The 13,434-nt window shown below is 42.2% G+C and overlaps 1 long non-coding RNA gene across 1 annotated transcript in view; it reads left to right on the top strand.

Annotated features, from left to right (window-relative positions):
- Nucleotides 1-279: 279 nt before the first annotated feature.
- Nucleotides 280-13,434, top strand: part of LOC120239367 — a 94,065-nt gene continuing 80,910 nt past the window's right edge. The window contains exons 1-2 of the long non-coding RNA XR_005530417.1: nt 280-803; nt 1,487-1,668. This is a non-coding gene — a long non-coding RNA (uncharacterized LOC120239367). The remainder of the gene's footprint in view (nt 804-1,486; nt 1,669-13,434) is intronic.

Below are 13,434 nucleotides of genomic sequence, written 5' to 3'. Positions count from 1 at the left end.
CCAGTTCTCTTTTTCCCTTTCTGTTTTACCGCCGGCGGAGAGCCGGGGGATTTCCACCCAGGGACTTTCCAGTCACGTGACGCCCGGCCCGGCGCCGAGAGCCGCGCGTCGCCGGCCGCCAGGGGGCGCAGGGGCTCAGAGGGCGCGGGACGCGCGGGAGGCGCGGGACGCGCGGGAGGGGCAGCTGGCGCCGGAGGCGAGCGGCGCCCCGCCCCGCCCCGCTCCGCCCCGCCGCGCCCCGCCCCCCACGCGAGAAACTCCTCGCCCCGCCCCCGGGTCTCCCCGTGTGAGTCACCTGGGCATTTCGGAAGCTGGCCCAACGTCACATCCATGTGGAAATCGTGGTGATGGGAACTGGAAATGAAATCGGTTCTTTTTTCTCAGCCGTTTTTCTGCAGAAAATCACCAACTGTGGAGAACAAGAAGGGAAATCATAAAGAAAGAAAACCCTAAAAACCACCCCGGCGTCCGGGACTGCAGGCTTCGGTCGGGTTTGAAAAGCTGGGGCTGCGCACGTGATGAGCTCGTACGCGAGCGCCCTGCTCTGGGCCCCTGCGGGGATTTCGAGAACATGAAGAGGTCACGGTCCTCGGCCCCCACGCCAGCGTTCCTGCCACCGGACCCCACCTGATGGGATGCAGGTCCGAAGTGACGTCTAAGGCCCCAGCGCCTTGACATTTGCAGGGGCAAAACCAGTCTTAGGTGACGTTCAGAATCAGAGCAACTATCAACCCTGCCCTGCACTTAATTGATTGCCCCTTCTCCGGGTCTGCACACCAGTGCTCAGGTGATGCCGCGTTCAGGTAGGATTGCAGTTTAGAAATCACTTCTAGTCCATTACTCTCCTTGCCATGGCCCCCTAAGACCTTATTAGGTGTTTTTTTTAGATCCTGACGATTAGTTCGTGCCAAGGTGCCGATGGCTGACAAATACTTTTTACCCACCCCAACCCTTTTTAAATAGTGGGGTGACTTACCACCTTTACCCAAACGATGTCATGTGGGAATAGATGTCAGCTGCCTGGACGGTGGAGGTGCATGCACTGTGGAGGGAGAGGCATTAGGTACGTTTACTGCATGGGGGTCCCCTTTGGCCCATTTCCTAGAATAGCTAAAACTAGAACCAGACTGAGATATTCTGTGCCTTGTCCCCTTCTAGACTTAACTATACTTGTCAGGCTACGTATCCCAGTTTTGGAATTAGAAAAGTATGCTTCCATCTCCAGTGAGGACCTGCAGAGACTGGGATGGGGGCTGGAGGGAAGGTGGCACTTTTTTGGCAAAAGGAGACAGAGTAGAGAGTCAGTGGTGACCAGCGTTCCAAGGCTGGGGGCACTAGCTGTTTGAAATCGATGGCTGGGACATTTGACAACCCCAGACCTCATGGTGTGTCTTCTTACACCTCCTGGCATAAATTCCTTATTCACAAATGGTTTTAGCTGCCAACTCTCAAACAATGGATAGCACATGTGATAATGTTTATGAAGCCCTTCCTAGGTGCCATTCTCCAGACTAAGTGTTTGAAGTGCACTCTGCCATTTAAACCTCACAACAACTCCACCTTGAAGCTGAAGAAATTGAAATGTAAGAAGCGTAAGCCATTTGCCTGAAGTCTACACAGTCGGCCAGTGGCAGAGCGGCGACTGGGCCTGGGCCTGTTTACTACAAGGTACACGCTGTTAAGTCTTAACTATTACTCTCAGAAAAGATCCCCCAAAGTTTGAAATCCCAAGACCCCTGTTTCTAGCCTGGCCCCCAGCCTCCCAAACACCTGGCAGTTATTTAGTCCAACTGTGGACACTGGGCAGCGACAGAATGTGGTCTTGGGAGCCAGACAGGCCTGGTTTCATCCTCAGGGAACTTCCTGGGCTAGGTGACATGATAAAAGACGGTGTATGTGAATGGCCATCCTCAGTCCTTAGACCACGCTCCCTTTGGGCTCCTTGGGAAACAGAATGTACCTGCTCTCTCTCTCATGTCTGTCTGGCTCTGGCCCCCCAACCCCTCCCGTAGCTGCCATTGTGCCTTTGGGTCCGTGTTCACTGCCTGGTTTGATGAGCTAGTAATGCAATAGCAGGAGTAATAAGACCATGACCATATCTGCCCCTTCCGAGTGTCCCAAGGAAGCTATGCCACCTGCCTGCCGGGATTTGTGACAAGTGAGCAGTCAGATGCAGGAGTGGTCTGTAGCCCTCAGTTTTGCTCTGTCGTCGTGTTTCCGTTCTGGTGGACTGACCGTCTCTGTCGAGAAGTCATACTCGGTCCTGCGGTCTCCCCCAGTGTTTACTGTCCTTTTTGTCTTCAGAGTCAGGGCTCCGGCATTTTCCTTTCTGATATTTAGCACGTGGGCAAAACCAATAGGAATTTTTCTTGGCACTACGTTAGAAGGAAAGGGTAGAAGGGGAACAGAAAAAAGATATAACATTTGGAGAGATTGGTGGAATGCACTGAAGCCCAAAGTTTGAATGCCCCAAAGTCTTGCAAGAGACTTTAGTTTACATGAGAGACTTTGTCATGATGAATAGAACTCTGTAAAGGAGAAAGTATGGTTATTAACGTCCATGGGACACATAGGAGGAAAAAACATGTTTTCTTAGGGGAAAGCTGAGCTCTGATTATGCGGAATGCTTAGAAGAATTCTCAAATTACATGCCATTTTCACTGTGGTGCCCGAATTCACAGGTCACAGATCACACAGGTGATAAGCACATGTGACCTCTTGGAGTTAGCCTGCACACCTGTGTCTGCAGTCTGTATGCTTATGCCATGTAATGAAAAATATGGGCGTCCCAAGATGGAGGGGGGCAGGGAGCAAAAGAGACCAGATGAAAGAGAGGCAGATATGACGGTTAGGAAGGGAACCCGACTCAGCACAAACTGTGGTTCACAAGCCTTTCTTAATCAAGATACAGCCATGTGTATTTATGAGAGTGTGTGGAATTCTAGGGCTTGGCAATCATGTGTCAAACGAAAATCAGACATTTTGTATGCATTGCACCATTCTTCCTTTTTCTCCGGGACTGTGTTCTGTTGCAAAGGAGGATCTATATTAAAAGTACCTTGAAAGAGCCTTTTTAAGTATGGCAGTGTAGCAGGGTAGCTTTGAATCCTACTGCAAATTTAAAAAAATATTTTTTTTAATGTTTATTTTTGAGAGAGAGAGAGAGACAGACAGAACATGCTTGGGGGAGGGGCAGAGAGAGAGAGGGAGGCACAGAATCCAAAGCAGGCTCCAGGCTCTGAGCTGTCAGCACAGAGCCCGACATGGGGCTGGAACTCAAGGACCATAAGATCATGACCTGAGCCGAAGTCAGACGTTCCAGCGACTGAGAGCTCTAGGTGCCCCTCCTGCTTCAAATTTTAATAACCTTTGACTGAACTTCGAGATTACTGAAGAATGATGTTCCCACTTTCAAAGGCTAGTTCTGAGAAGACAATGGAGGCTCTTTGTGGGCTGTAATGACAAGGAAAATTGTGATGATGATGTCATAGATTTCATCATGATACAAATGCCAAATTCTCCTGAAATGCTACTTTCTTATCTAGGAACCTACCTTTGTAGGTATTATCTGGGGGTGAGTAGAGAAACAAAGACCCACGTGGGTAAGGGGACTTAACTGAGGTAATCCAATGAGTCACTTCTAACAGAAACAAAGACCTTCCAGTGGAAGGGAGGGAGTTAGTTTAATGCCAAGAACAGCTTTTTTTTTATTCCATTTTTCCTGAAACTATGGGATGCCGAACTCTAAAACTTGCCGGAAAATTCATTCCCCCATGAATTCTGGTTTAATTTCCTGTCAATACCTGGCTGAAACCCTGGGAAAAATGATTTCTTTTACATTATGAATATAAATATTCAATTCTTGGCTTCATGTCTGTTTCTGTGGAAGCTGCTGTTGATAACCAGATATGACCCATGATGAATCTGAAATAAGTGCTGCTTACAACCCAATGGTAGCAGCATTGGGTTTAGCAGTAAGCAGGCTGTTAACTGAAATAAATTAGCTTTGTTTTGGAATAGTATTACCATTGTGAAGATTGGCCTTTGCTACTCCTTTCTTCTCTTCCTTTGAGCCTGAATTCCCTCAATCGTGTTTGGGGTGCCCATAATTTCGTCTCCTTCCAATCTTGCCTCCTCTCCCTCTTTACCCCTCCCCTACGTCCCTCCCCCCATCTCCATAAAAAAGGATTTTGGTTTTCACTTTTTCAGGGGCCTGTTTTTGGGGACTGGCTAATCTAAGGTATATCATGTTCATTTTCAAAACAAGATGGCGATGTGTTATTCTGTTATATTTCTTGAGAAACATTCCTGTTGAAACCAGAACTTCCCAGAGCTTAAATGGCAGAAATTCCAAGCACTTTAGCAGGCTGGAGAAGAAGCTGTTATATCTCCAGGATTCAAGAGTCCACAGTTATAAGATACACCATGGACTTAATAATGTGGTGGGTGGGCAAAGCAACCTCACATACACGTGTCCGCTCTTTTACTCACTGGCAATGGGGCACATTTATTGATGTCATCATATTCCTCTTTCTTCCTCTCTGTGTAGGGAAGAAAAGATTTTTCCTCTTCTCTCCTAGATTTGACAGCCGGGTCTATGAAGTAAACTGACAGCAGTCAGATTAACAGAAGAAAATGTATACAAATTTGTTAATCTTTAATATTACATATATAGTGGCATCATAGGAAAACAGTGTATACCCCAAACAGTGGTGAGATTTGACAGCTTGTGTAGGGGAAGGGAGGGAGGGATTTAGGCAATTTAAGGGAGAGCAGATGGTTTTTAAGGAAGATGAATGGGATGAATAGAATAGGCGATGTGACAGTTTGTGACAAAGTTTGGGTGTGGTGGCAATATCTAGTCTGTTCTCCTGTGATGAGTCAATGGTTGATAAAGCTCCTGGGATGGGATCCATAACAGTTGAGTTCATTTTGGAGGTTCTGTCCTTAGGTGGATAAGGGAAGATCCAAGAAAGCCTGTTCCTGCATTTTCTGTCTTTCAAGTGCCTTTAGCTCAACAATTTCAGTGTACCAAAGTGTGTATTTTGGGGTCGCATGTCCTGAACTTAATCAGAAGAAAGGAAGGGAGGGAGGGAGGGAGGAAGGAAGGAAGGAAGGGCAAAATTCACCCCTGTTGTGTTGTGTTTCCAGCTCAGCAAGAAGCTCATTTTAACTTAAATTTGGATTCCCATTAGTTAAATAAAATATCTTTACAAGATACATTAAGATGTTGTATTGAAGCTGAAATAGAAAAACACAGAACAAAATCACATGAAAATGTTCTAAGAGAAGCAAATGCTCATCATTAGAGAGATGATTGATTGCTCTTTGGTTATTTCTGGTAAAGCAGAAATCCAGTGGCCTTTTGGGACCTATGAAGAAAGGTCCCCACATAGAGATAAAGCTGTTTAAGTGTGTAATGAATATATAGACCATGCCTGGAGACTGAAGGCTTAGACAATTCCAAATTCCTTCCCAAAGCTAGAATAGGCACCTGTCCCTGAAAAGAATATCTTAAAGGACTCTCATTTCTAGATGAACTTTAAGAGAAGTTTAAAGGACAATATTTCATGGTCAATCCTAACACTCTAAAGAAGCCAGCAGAGGAAGGAACCAGCTTATTCAAGACAGCCTGTCTTAGCACCTCAGGGCATAATGGTTAAGGGCCAAAATCAGCTCGGAAGAATCATAAAACTACAAGAAGCCTTAGATCCAAACATGGATGGTGACAGTTGAAGGAATTCAAGGCATGTCAATCCGTCAGTCCCAAAATATGCCCTTTGTAGTACTGATGATTTTGAGCTGAAGGCTGTTGGAAAAACAAGTGCCTGGGGTTGCCTGGGTTTTTCACACTTGAAATCAATCTGCTGAATCTGTCCTGAGACAATTTCAGCTCTCCAGAAAAAATAATCCATAGGCATCATGTTTTATCTGCAGAATGAAATGCAGTTTTCTATGGAAACAATGATATGTCATAGAAGCACTCCCCAAAATTCAACTTGTTACATGTCGGCTCTGAAATAAAACCTTAAGAAGAAATGCCTTGATTCTTCAGGCTCTCGACTCTTCGGGTTGACCCAAACACTTATTCTTTGGTTGGTTCTTAATGATGTCAGACACCCAAACTTGAACAAATGAGAGCTTAAAAAAATTATTTTAATGAAAGAACTTAATTCATATGTATATTCCTGGCTTTGAACTCCAGGAAAATTACTGTACTGCTTGGGTGGCTGAAAAATTCTTGGCCCTGGGCATTTTAACAGTAATCGCTCAGAAATGTACAACCTGTTATGTCTTATTCCCTAACTACAGTAGGGTTTTGTTTTTGTTTTTGTTTTGATAATCAGATGACTCAAATGGAAAACATACCACAACAAAATGTAAACAATCTCCCAAGTTAATGATCATTTACTCTAAGTTTGAAAGCTTCTATTTGTCTGATATTTTCTGAGTTAATGCTTGTTTTACTTTTAAAAAAGAAACGTAAATCTTCAAGTTGAAAATTCTGCTAGAAATCATTTTGAGAAACTTTAGGGGAATTGGTAAAACTTACAGCCGGGCCAAGATATTATTTTTTCCTTTTAAAATTGGTTTTACTTATAAAATGAAAGATTTGGAATAGATGGATTCCCAAGAGTCATTCCAGCTCCAACATTTTATCCTTCTATAGTTCTATTAAGAACATTGCAGATGGATTAATATTTCAGTAGCTATGTTTAATACAGAAATCTGGAGTACAGGGTCTAAATCATACTGTTAGGTTCAAAGCTCAGCTCTGCCACTTACTGGCTAGGTGACCTTGGGCAAGTTACTTTGGCTCTCTGCTTTTAGTTCTGTGATTGAAAAATGGAGATAATAAGAGGATATACGGTTATTAGGAGGATTAACACACGTGATGTGCTTAGAGCAGTGATTGGCACATAGTAATGTTAATTATCATTATTTGTTCATTTTAGTGACAGGACAAATCTTTTTATTTCAAGGTTTGCTTGGAATTAATCATACAGAGCATTTCATGGTTGTTTTTCATATCACTGGATAAGAGTATTACCTTTATTTTGCAAAAGAGTTCAATTCCTTTATACATTTACTTTTTTTTTTTTTTTTTTTTACAAATACAGAATTCTAGAACTATAGGATGTTAAAATGTGAATGGGCTATAGAAACCGTTAAGACTGATGATTCTTTTTTCTTCTTTTTTCTTTATGACAATATTTTAGTTCTTTTAATAAACATTTTTCCAGCTTTATTGAGGTATAATTGACAAAAATTGTATACATTTACAGTATACAATGTGCTGATTTGGTACATGTACACGTTGTGAAATGATTATCATACCAACCTAATTAACACACCCATCATCTCACATATTTACTATTTGGAATGTGTGCGGTGAGAATACTTAAGATCCACTCTTAGCAAATTTCAATATAGCATTATTATTTTTCATAGAACGTTTACATTTTTTGTTTCATTAAAAAAATAGCACAGCAACTAATTTTAGTTCCTATATGCTTATTTTCAATAAGATGAAAGTTATATACAGTTAAGGTGTACAACAAGGTGTTTTGGTATACATATACATAGTAAAATGATTACAGTCAAGCTAATTGACATACCAATCTCCTCACATAGTTACCATTTGTGTGTGTGTGTGTGTGTGTGTGTGTGTGTGTGTGTGTGTGGTGAGAGCACCTGAAATCTACTCTTTTAGCAAGTTTCCGATGTGCCATATAGTATTATAACCCATAATCATCATGATGTACTTTGTATCTCTAGACTTATTCATCCTATATAATTGCAACTTTGAACTTTTTGACCATAATCTCATTTTCCTCACCTCCCAGCGCCAGTAGGTCACCATGTTAGTCATTAGATACCCAGAACATATTAATCTTATAACTGAAAGTTTGTACCTCCTTTGACCAGTATCTCCCTCTAGGTGGGGATCAGATTTCCTTGGAAATGATATGAAGGTAATTCTCAAAGCCATGCAGGATGGGTACAGACAGATGGGTCTCCATGCTCTGCCACCTGATTCTACTGGAGTGGCTCTTTACATACTCCTTTACATACTTGCAATTCCAGGTAAGAATTTTATGATTTAACACAAATTTCCTCATTTTACTGATGAAGAAACTGAGCCTCAGATATGGCCAAGGACACATAGCAGGCAAATGGCAGACCAGAAATAAAGCCTAGATTTCTGACTGCCCAATCAACCACATTCAACACCATGCTGCCGTGGAAACTTTCAAACAGGTTAAAGTAAAAACAAACAAACTCCCAGACACCAACACCCAAAAAACCCCAAAGTGTCTTTAGGAAACACCAACATATTTTTGCCAAGTGGGGTTTATTCTACCTGATGAAAGCAATCAAGACTAAACCAAGAGAACTAGCATTCAGAAGTTAAGTAAGATGCCAGGTTGGGCCTTCAGATTGTTTTGTAAGATCTTCAGCACCTAAATTTGATTTTCTATGCAGAAATAAATAATTGCTTTTTAAATGAAGCATCCCAAGGAACAAATTATTCATGTGTATCAAGCACCATGGGATTCAGGATGAAAAACTCCCTACAGCTGTAAGGCAAGCATTATAATTTGTGAAGTTTCCTGACAGTTTTTGCAAGAGAAGAAATAGTTACCTTTCTTTTCCAGGCCAAATGCCAAACTAGGTAATTATCCTTTGCCCACTTTTCTTTCCCCAAGCTGTTTTAATTAGATAAGAACTCTGCCCTCACTTCCTCTGATGGACTGAATTGTGTTGTTGGCACATGTCTTTCAACAACTGTTAATGCCCTAGTTTGCTGAATGCTTTCCCCTTTTGAATGCCAAAAAAAAAAAAAAAAAAAAAAGTCACCCTAAGTACCTGGCTTTCCTTTGGGTACAAAAATCTTCCCAAGGAGCAGCAGGGTTAGGGAGCATAATTTTACATTTCCCAGAACTAGATCTTTCAGCTTCAAGTCTGCTCCAGATGCCCAGACAGGAATCAATAAGCCATACCTTCTCTGCTAGTGCTGGATATGTGTGATGGATATTAAGGGGGAAAGCTATAATACGTGGCTCAAGAAATAATTAACCAGATCAAAGTCTTACAGTTAACCCACACCCTGTCCCCCACTCCTTCAAAAACTGCCCAAAGAACCAGTGGATCCAGAGATTCCCATTGACCCTTCCCATCTTACCAGCGCCATGACTTTTCCACGGTAGGAGAATAGCAGTGCCAATACCCATTCAAGCAGAGTTTTATACTCAGAAAGAGCTGAGTTCTACCACTAACGACCTTACTTAACAGCAAGGTTATTTTAGGCAAGCTATTTAACTTGAAGCCTCTTTCCTCAGGCTTACTGTTTTTTCACCTAAAATGTCTTGGAGCTGTGCCATATTAGCACATGTGATCTACTTTATTATTTTTGTATTTTTATTTTCATTTTTAAAAACCGTTTATTTTGAGAGAGAACATAGGTGGGGCAGGGGCAGAGAGAGAGGGAGAGAGAGAGAATCCCAAGCAGCCTCCAGGCTCAACGCAGAGCCCTAGGTGGGGCTTGATTTCATGACTGTGAGATCATGACCTGAGCCAGGTCTTGATTTCTTGTGAAATCAAGAGTCGGACACTTAACTGACTGAGCCACACAGGCGCCCCATACTTTATTATTATTTTTTAATGGCTGCACCGTATTCCATTATATAGCTGTACTATTATTTCACTGTTAATGGTTATTTAGGCTGCTTCCAGTTTTTGGCTCTAAGAGGCAATGCTATAATGTGGGTGGGAAGGTACCTGGGGAGGCGTCTCTGTGAGGTATACCCTTGTAAGTAGAATTGCTAGGTGAAAGAAAATCTTTGTATTTGAAAGTTGGTAGATAGTGCCACGTGGCCCTGCATTGTGGTTATCTCTTTATATTCTTGCCAGCAGTTCCTGGGAGGGCTGTTTCCTCCCAGAAATCTTTGCTAAACTGTTTGCTGGAAAGGACTTCTCATTGTAGTTTACTGCTCACTGCTCTTGTCCTGAGGAAGGGTGAGCATCCTTTCATGTTGTAAAGAGGTGTTCTTATTTTCCTTTCTGTAACTGCTCACGCCACGTGTGCATTTTGTCCTTTGGTGTTGGCCTTTTTCTTATCAAAGTGTAAGAACTCTTTATGCACATGGAAATTTAGCTTTTAGTTGTGTGAATTGCAAACACACACACAAACACAAACACATGTTTTTGTCCTTTAACTTTGTTTACTTTTTCAAGCCAATTTTTTTAAACGGTTCTTTATTTTGAGAGAGAGAGAGTAAGAGAGAGCACATGCACCAGCAGGGGAGGGACAGAGAGTGAGGGAGAGAGAGAATCCCAAGCAGCCTCCACCCTCTCAGTGAAGAGCCCAGGCATCGGGCTCGATCTCACAAACTGCGAGATCATGACCTGAGCCAAAATCGAGTCCGATGCTTAACCAACTGAGCCACCCAGGTGTCCCTCAAGCAGAATTTTTAACAACTTTGCATATTTTGATATATTGTTAGGCTTTCCACACTGTTCTACTGATTTTTAATCAGGAAAATAGTTTCTATTTCAGTGTAGAGCCAAGTATGAGTCACAATCATGTAAATTTCAGATTATTGAAAGAAAACATCATTTTAATCATTTGAGTGTTAAAATATACTTTCGAAAATATCTGATAGGATATCTGTTTCTAATTTTTTCAAGAATTTTTCTGGCTAATCTTGCTTGTTTACTTTTTCATATAAATAATTCCCTTATCTAGTCCCAACCCCTCCAACAAAATTGACTACCTTTTTGGGGGGGATGGAGTGCATGAAATTTATAACTTTTAAGGAAGACTGTATATTTATGATGTTGAACATTTTTATTTAGAATATGCCTTTTCATTTAACTATTTTTGTGTCCCTTGGTAGAAGTTTGCATATACACGTGTCATAAAGTGAAGATAATATGAAGAGGGATAAAAATAGTACTCAAAGAGCTATGGTAAGAATTAAATGAAGAGAATGTATAGTACGTGGCCCCCAACCATGCTTAAAACTTCTAACGTAGGACAAATGCACACCTTATTTTTCTATCCTAGAATGTGTGTGACTAAACCAAGAAGATAAATCAGTCTTTCAATAATTGGAAATTTACATGATTATGACTCATACTTGGCTCTACACTGAAATAGAAACTATTTTCCTCTCTTTGCCACTCTTCCCTATGCCCTACTCACCTTTGTGACAGGTGTAGCAAGGAGACCCAGACATCCCACGAGAGGCATCTGTGGCATCCTTGTTGGACTTGAGAGTTAAGCAGGTGTGGTCGCTTTGCGTCTCCAAGGAGCGTCTCAACAGCACCCAGAAGGAGGTGACTGGGTGGACCTTATGCTTCACATCTTTTGACAACCGTGGACAGAATGAAGAAAATATTGCTAGATACTTTATACATTTTAAAGCTATTTTATTTATGTTTTGAAGGTAGAGACTCCCCTTCCATAGGATAGTGGGAAGAGGGTTGATTAAGATTGGTTGGTTGTTGGGAAGCCCTAGGCGGCTCAGTCGGGTTAAGCATCCAACTCTTGGTTTTGGCTCAAATCATGATCTCACAGTTTGTGAGTTCGAGGTCTGCATCAGGCTCCATGCTGACAGTGCAGAGCCTGCTTGAGATTCTGTCTCTCCACCGTTCCCCAGCGCTCTCTCTCTCTCTCTCAAATAAATAAACTTAAAAAAAAAAAAAAAAAGGATTGCTTGGTTGTCAATCAGATGGAGAATCTGGCTTATCATCCTCTGACATTCAGTGCCCCGTATCCTTGTATTTTATATACCCTTGTAGCACACTCGCTGTATGCTCAGTATTGAACCAAATGTTTTAGTTGCCTTCTCACTTTTAATTTCTTCACAAATAGGTATCATTATCCCATTTTACAGATAAAATAACTGAGGGTTAAAGTCACAGATCTAGAAACTCACAAAACCTCTCCTAGAGATTGGCTTCTTTCTAGAGTCTGTGATACTAACCACAATGCTTAAGTTAGCATTTGTTAAGCAAATTAAATAATAGCAACTGTAAGAAAGTTGAAATGCTGTTTGCACATCAGAGCTGCTCCTTCATCTGGAACAGTAGGGTAGCATTGTCATGCAAGGAATTGTTAGGTCAGTATTCTTTTTCTTAACTAAAATTATACCTCCACTGAGGGTTACAGTTCCTGGTCCTTCTTGAAAATCAACCTGAGAAAATCCTGGGGAAATTAACTGTTTTTTCAGCTGCATTTGCTTTCAGGGAACAAGATGTACATTTTCGTGTGATCTGAATGTGCCCTAGCAACGATATCAGAGGAGCGCTCTATTCAATTATTTGTCTTCATTTTTTAATGCCTTGATTTGATAGAAAACTTATTTGTGTCACATCTCCACTGGGTCTTTCCCAGGTAACTTATCCAACCTCTGATAAATATTTCAGCAAATATGGAAGGTGATCCAGTGAGCTGCTTACTCGCCAGGGGAAAAAGCATGTGGGCAATGAATCAGGGGAAACTGCCCAAGGAAGAGAATGCTCAAGGCATTACAGCATGAGTCACAAAACATAAGGACTATCCCATGATCAAAAAAGGTGAATGAACAAAGTCAGAGTTCCTTTTATAGTTTCCACTGATGCGATTAGTTTGGGCTTGTTTCCACGCAAGCTGGTGAAGCCTGTCGTGGTAAAGAATGAGGGATTGTCACTAACGCACCCAAAGGGACGCTCTGTGACAGAGGAGGTTCCAATCAGACGTGGAGGGCATGGAGCCTGTGGACCACCACTGAGAGTGGGGGCAGGCATTTGGAAGGTCACCATCAATGAGGTCCCACAGGGAGAGCCTGGGAACAGAGGGATGTGGAGACCCACATAGTTACAGCACTGGCATGAGATCTTGGCAGGGCGAGACGTCAGAGCAAGTCTGGGACTTAGGAGGAAGTGGAGTATTTTGGTGTTTTTGCAAGGCAGATACTCAGGGAAAGGACAGACTCAGCAGGATGTGAGGGGAAATCTTGTTCCTAAGAACTGTTTGTCTGTCTTTCTCACTGCTGTATTGTCTTCAGGAGGTCCTCTGCTTAGCACACAGAAGACACTCAGAAAAGTATTTGGTGAGTGAACATCTGAGGCATAAGGCAGGCACCCAGTTTCTGAATGTAGAACCCGTGGTGTGAACAGGTCCTTGAGTGGGGCTGACTTGATGTTGAGTCACCTGAACACTGGCTGAGGTTGTGGCGTGCAGGTGGCGGTCAAAGGCCCAGGTGGAGGAAATTAGGAGGGTGAACAGAAGGCAAGTAGTTCCTTACTCATTCTTGGACAGCTTTACATTATTATTAGGTCTTCACTTTTGATCAAACACACTGTCTTAGCCCATTCAGGCTGCTTTAACAAAGGTACCAAGGACTGGGTTGCTTATAAACAACAGAAATTTATTTCTTATGGTTC

Source organism: Hyaena hyaena, unplaced genomic scaffold (assembly GCF_003009895.1).
Source record: "Hyaena hyaena isolate Hyena2069 unplaced genomic scaffold, ASM300989v1 scaffold_229, whole genome shotgun sequence".
Classification (NCBI taxonomy): Eukaryota; Metazoa; Chordata; class Mammalia; order Carnivora; family Hyaenidae; genus Hyaena; species Hyaena hyaena.
Note: the sequence above shows the minus strand (reverse complement) of the source record. Positions and strands in the feature narration are given on the sequence as shown.